This window comes from Hippocampus comes, unplaced genomic scaffold (genome assembly GCF_001891065.2).
Source record: "Hippocampus comes isolate QL1 unplaced genomic scaffold, H_comes_QL1_v1.1 scaffold194, whole genome shotgun sequence".
Taxonomy (NCBI): domain Eukaryota; kingdom Metazoa; phylum Chordata; class Actinopteri; order Syngnathiformes; family Syngnathidae; genus Hippocampus; species Hippocampus comes.
The window spans coordinates 300,772-306,539 of NW_017805828.1; the positions used below are offsets into that span (position 1 = coordinate 300,772).

A 5,768-nucleotide genomic window follows, 5' to 3' on the forward strand; every position below is an offset into this window, starting at 1 on the left:
ACACTGGGCAGAAAATGAAATTAAAAGACAGATGGTGCCTAACGCCAGGAAGGTTAATGCTCTCGAGCTTCTTTTAAACAGAGATCATGCAACCATCCTGAAACGTATCGACATGCAGTATGTCTTTTACACGGAACCCAGCAAAGGCAACGACTTGCGATTTGAGGTGATACTTGACATACGGGTGCCCTCATTGTGAGTTTTTCAAGCCTTTGCTTCATTGCTATGCAACGGACTCCCGCTCTTCAGAGTGGATCGTGACCAGCCTGGCCTGCAAATAGCAAAAATTTGCGTATATTAAAAATGATTTACTAAAAGAAAAAAAAAAAAGGCTACTTCCCGTAAGTGTACCGCCCTCCCAAAAAAACAGGGATTAGCCTAGCCCCCCAAAAGTAACATTATTGAAATATTTTTTGAACCCACACGAGTATGTGGTTGTATAAAATCCGTAGCACGCAATCCACCCACAAATGCGAAAGTCATTACACTTCCTAAAACAAGTCATTTCAATGCGGCTAATTTGATATTGAATGACGAGCTTCCTCAAGGAACAAATTCACCTCATAAGTCAAGGTACCACGGTGTGTGTGTGTGTGTGTGTGTGTGTGTGTGTGTGTGTGTATTTTTTTCGTCTAAATGCTTGCTTCTTCTTCCATAGCAAGAGTTTACTCATTCTGTCTTTTTCTGGCCGCGATGTCAGGTTGATGGATGTCAGGTCAGCGCAGTGACGGAGGGGGAAAAAAAAAAAAAAAAAGAAAAAAAAAGGGAAAGACCGAGATTGTAACCTCGCCCAAGTCGGCCGATGCTGCCAACAGACGGAACGACAGATGGACAAACCCACCAACGCTGGCTCCGACGACCTCCTTGGATTGCGTGTTGGGCAGCTTTTTGGATGAGCATGTTTGTTGTTCTTTGAGGGGTCGCCCGGGGCCAAGGTTACCCGAGTAACCGATAAGGTTGCAGGTCTAGACAGTCAATGAAGATGTATTGTAAAGTCGCTACCTGTTTTGCCCGTCTCACTATTCTATGGGGAAAAGTCCCATCATGGAGGAGGCACGAATATTTATTTGGTCAAAATACACAAAGGATAAACAATTACAGATCGCTTGTCACACTGGTTGTAAACCAATTCACTTTGGGGCGTGTCCAGCTGTCCAATTGAATTACTCGTGAGTAACAAACTAACCAACTCGCCTCTCAGCCAAAGAATGTAACCAATGGACTAAAATTGCTAATTACCTGAATAACGAATCAGCTGAGTGCTCTCCTTCGTCTACCCACGTATCCCGGTCGTTAGGTTGGTGAACTGAATCGGCGGTCGTCAGGGAGTCATTTTTTTTTTTTAAATCGTTATTTTTGGGTAGTTTGGTTGGTTAGTCAAATGGTTTGCAAGTTGGTCATCCAGTTGGCTAATTGATTGGTCGTTTTAGGTTGCCAATTAGAATGTTGGTCAGTTATGAGTTGTCAGTTCATGATCGCAATCGTTTCGAGTTCATCAGTTCGATGGTTTTGACACCACGGCTGCATGAAACATTTCAATCTTTTTGCCCACACTTAACAGTGAACAAAAGGGCAGCAAAATCATATTGAAGATGGCGTCTTCTGGGCCGGGGAGCCCGAAGTCGCCATCTTCGATGAATTTTAATGAGACCCACAAGATGGCTTCCTGTGGCGCTCCTCACAGTTGTCATGGCGTCCTCCCAGGTGACTGTGATAATGGCCATCATTTATTCCCACAACTCCTTTGAGGAGATGGCCTGGCGCTCAGCTTGACGGCGGGCCACGGGGGGGGGGCCTGGTGCCGGGCTGAGGTGGGGTTGCTCTGGGGTTGGGACTCCGCTGTCCCAGCAGGGAGGGGAGGGGCTTCGCCGCGGGAGGGTCTGGCAAGGTTATGTTTGGTTGACTCACTCGCCCACGCGGCTCAACGGGGGAACGCGATTCATGTTGGCGGTGGCGTGCTCCAACTCGGGTCAACTTGATGGTGGACCCACCGGGGAGTCCGCCGTCACTTTGGAATGCTAATACAGTACATTTGCTTTGTGCGTGGGGGTAGAAAAGCAACAAAATTAAGTCAAATGATGCTCAATAAAAGCAAAATGAAGCAAATGTGTTAAAGTCAAATAATACAAAATTAAGTAACCCGAATCCAAAACATAATAAAAATACAGAATTAAGTGAAATACATTAGTTAATTGGAAAAAGTGGAAAGCAAAATCTAATACAATTTAAATAAATGTCACTTAAAGAGATAAAGTCAAATGGTCTAAAAATAATGCAAATTAAAGCAAGCAGTATTAAATTGAGTCAACTAAAAAAAAACAAAAAAACAAAAAACAAACAGCATATTTGTGTACTCTTTCTTCTCTTCCGCTTGCTGTATTACAATCTTAGGCGATAAGTCAGTCTGTTGCTCGATTTACTGCGAGCTAGCCAGCTTCTGCTGTAGATACCTAGCTGGCTAGCTAACGAAAAATGGGCCAAATTAACTCACACTAATAAAATTGTTCACTCGGTAATTAGGTGGCGAATCAATTAGCCCATTTGTCCCAGAGTTAGCTAGCTAATTTAATTAGTCAGTTATTTCCTTGGTTGGTTGTTTTGTTGGCTCGTCCATGGGTCAGTTAGTTGAGTGGTCTGTCGCTGTGTTGTTCAGTGAAGTACTTAAGATGGTGGGCTAGTTAATTAGTTGGTTTGTCATTCAGGTAGTAACTGGGTCAGTTAGTCGATTAGTCAGTTGGTTTGTCGTTCTTTTAGTTGCTAGACGATAAGTTAATCGGTTGTTATGGCTAATTTGTGTGTTGGCAAAGTTGATTAGTTGGTCAGTTTGTTAGTCGGTTACTTGAAGGGAGAGTTGATTCAGTCGGCTGTTGATTTGTAAGTCATTTTTACTTCGTTGGTAAATTTATTCGATGGTTGGTTATTTAGTCAGTTAGGTGAGTAGTTAATAACTTAGTCGGTCATACCGTGAACCCTGGCCAATAGGGGGCTTCCATATCGTTGGGCGTTAGTTGTTCATGTGCCTTTTTCACACACAACTTCTGATTGGCTAATCTATTCTTGTCAGGTGGGTTGGCACCATCTGTTGTGCTGCCATTCACAGATTGTTGATTTTAAATGTGTGGTGTCAACACCGATTCTCTTTTTTTAAGGCCAAGAATGACAAATTGTCAACATACACAAGGGGAAAAAAAGCTACCATAGTTATTGTATGTGATCACAGCTGACATTTTATCGGCTGCCAAAAATCGGCCTGGCATGAACATTTATTGTCGCTCTTTTATCTTCTGCAAACTCAAGTGTTTCCCCAATCTGTTTGCTTCCAGTTTCCTTCTGCTGCCAAACACGCACTTTTTGTCACATTCATCGGAATTTGTCGTCACAAAAAGCTTTGTTTGCACCTGGAGGCTGATTTTTGTTGTTGTTTTGAAGAGCCACATGTCCAAATAGAAGTGTCGTGATAGTTATCCTCGCAAGTGGTTTTCAAAAGTGTGAGCACCCCTGTTTCTCACCTCCACATGATGTGAAAACCAGCCACAGCGTTACATGAGTCGGCCTCTGGGTGGCAGCGTGCATCCACCATTGATGGTCACCCACCCCACTCCACCCCACCCCATTTCCTCCGCCTGGTGCCTGGGGGTCTCGGCTCATCTGCTCTCTTGCAATGTGGCCTCCAGGATGGAGAGCCTGGCACTTGTGGTGTCCTCAGGATTGTCACAAGTGCTCTGTCAAATCAACACCCCCCCCAAGACCCCAACACCCCCAAGTGTCCCCCTGAGGCGAGCCCGCCAGCCTCCCAGGAAATGAAATGTTGGGGGTGGGGGAGAAATAGAAGACAAGCTTTTGGAACAGTCTGGGTCAAAAAAAAAAAAGTAATGCTCAATTTCAAATGGCATTCCTTTAACCCTAACAAATCGACCTGATAGTTTTACAGTAAGTTAAAAGTTAAAATAAAGCACAAACAGTGCCACAAATAGCAAAAGGAGTCAAAAATAAAAATACAAATAAAACTAAGTTAATATACTAAGAGGCTATTGAGTAGACGGTCCTGAAAACCTGGACTAACCCCCACTCACCAGTTTTTGATATGCTCATATTGATATTTATTTATATACTTTTTGTCTTCTACTTTCTCCCTTTCATAATTTTGCTGCTGTGAATTGGAAATGTCTCCATTTTGAGACAAATAAAGGTTTTCTCATCTTTTTCTTATCTTAAACACAAAATTAAGCAAACAAATGATGCAAATATGAAACCCAATAAAGCAAAAAGGTATAAAATGAAGCAAAAGTACTTAAGCAATAAACGATGCAAAATAAAACACAGTGAAGCAAGTGAATTCTAAAATTAAGCAAAAAAAAAAAAAAAAAAAAGAAAGAAAAAAATGAAGCATAAACAATGCATCTTAACAAGCAAAAATACAAAACGTCGCCGGTGGTGCGATGTTGGAGCGACACTGACACAGTTGTGTACGCTGAACGTCCGCCAATGAGCGCCCGTCTGCAGCAAAGTTGTCCCCTCGCTAATGAAGCCATTTTATTTCCAATACTTAACGAACTTTGACGAGGTCAGCTCTTCAGACGTAACCAAGATGGCGCAGCGTGTGGCGACCGCGCTCGTCACCGCATGGCGGCTCCCTGGAACTTATCGGCTCTCGCTGTGAGTTGGTTTCCATTACTTTCTGTTATGTCACAGTTTTTTTTTTCTTACAATTGATAGTTCACTTTAGCAAGCCTCAACAAAGGATGAACGGCGTATGCACACAGTGGTTAGTTTCTCTTTACATGTGAAACGTTTTTGTTTTGCTTTATTTTGGCCTGATTTCAACTTTGGCATTTCTCATGCATAATATGACATTTTTGCATTACACGAACGCACAATGCCACGCGCCATAACGGCCCTGCTAACAAAACGAGCACACCTGTTAACCAAACTAGCGCACACATATACTACAGAGTGAGAGAGTCACTACACCCCCTCCCCCCCCCCCGCCCCTCAGGTACGTATGCCGAAAATAATCCTGACTATTGACTGCAATGTGAATAGAGTTGAGTACTTTTCATTTTTAAAAAAGGGGCTGAAGACAAGCAATTTCATTTCCTCTTCCTCCTGCTGGAAGACTCCGTACCCGTTTGTTGATTACTATTATTATTTCATATTTCCGTCAACATGACGTTACATGCAGACGCTCTGCTGTGACTGATACCACCTGACCTCAATTTGCCGGCAGGCCGCCATGAATATGATTAGCAGGCCGCGCAGAAACCTGACTGAAGTGTCAGGTTGACTGACGTGACATGCAAGCGACACTTTTGTGTATCGTTATAATTGCATTCACTCATTGGACATTCCATTAGGGACAGTTGCATTTTTTTTGTCTTGGTCACGAAAGAAACAAAAAAATTTTATTTTACTATTTCTGAATGGACTGTTTGTCTTTGACTGTCCAAAGTATCTCGACGACAACATTCATATTTGATGTGCCAAATACATCAGATTGAGAGCGTGGGCCACATGCAGCCCGCGAGCCGCCAGTTGCCCATCCTAGGATGAGCAATTTGTAGAATGAATGAACGCATTGAATGATCATGGGGGGGGTTTAATGAAAAAGCAGCACAGCACCATCTGGTGGCGCATTTACCCCCTCTGCCCCGAATGCAAAATGATCACTAAATGCAAAAGTGTACATTATACCTAATGCACATTGCAGGAAAACATCTGCTGAGGCTTTCATGCCGACTTTGCTCAATCGTGTGTGTGTGTGTGTGTGT

The 5,768-nt window shown here is 43.1% G+C and overlaps 1 long non-coding RNA gene across 1 annotated transcript in view; it reads right to left on the reverse strand.

Moving 5' to 3' along the window:
- Positions 1–1,047: 1,047 nt before the first annotated feature.
- LOC109526215 (uncharacterized) overlaps positions 1,048–5,768 on the reverse strand; it is an 85,950-nt gene continuing 81,229 nt past the window's right edge. The window contains exon 3 of the long non-coding RNA XR_002170285.1: positions 1,048–2,018. This is a non-coding gene — a long non-coding RNA (uncharacterized LOC109526215). The remainder of the gene's footprint in view (positions 2,019–5,768) is intronic.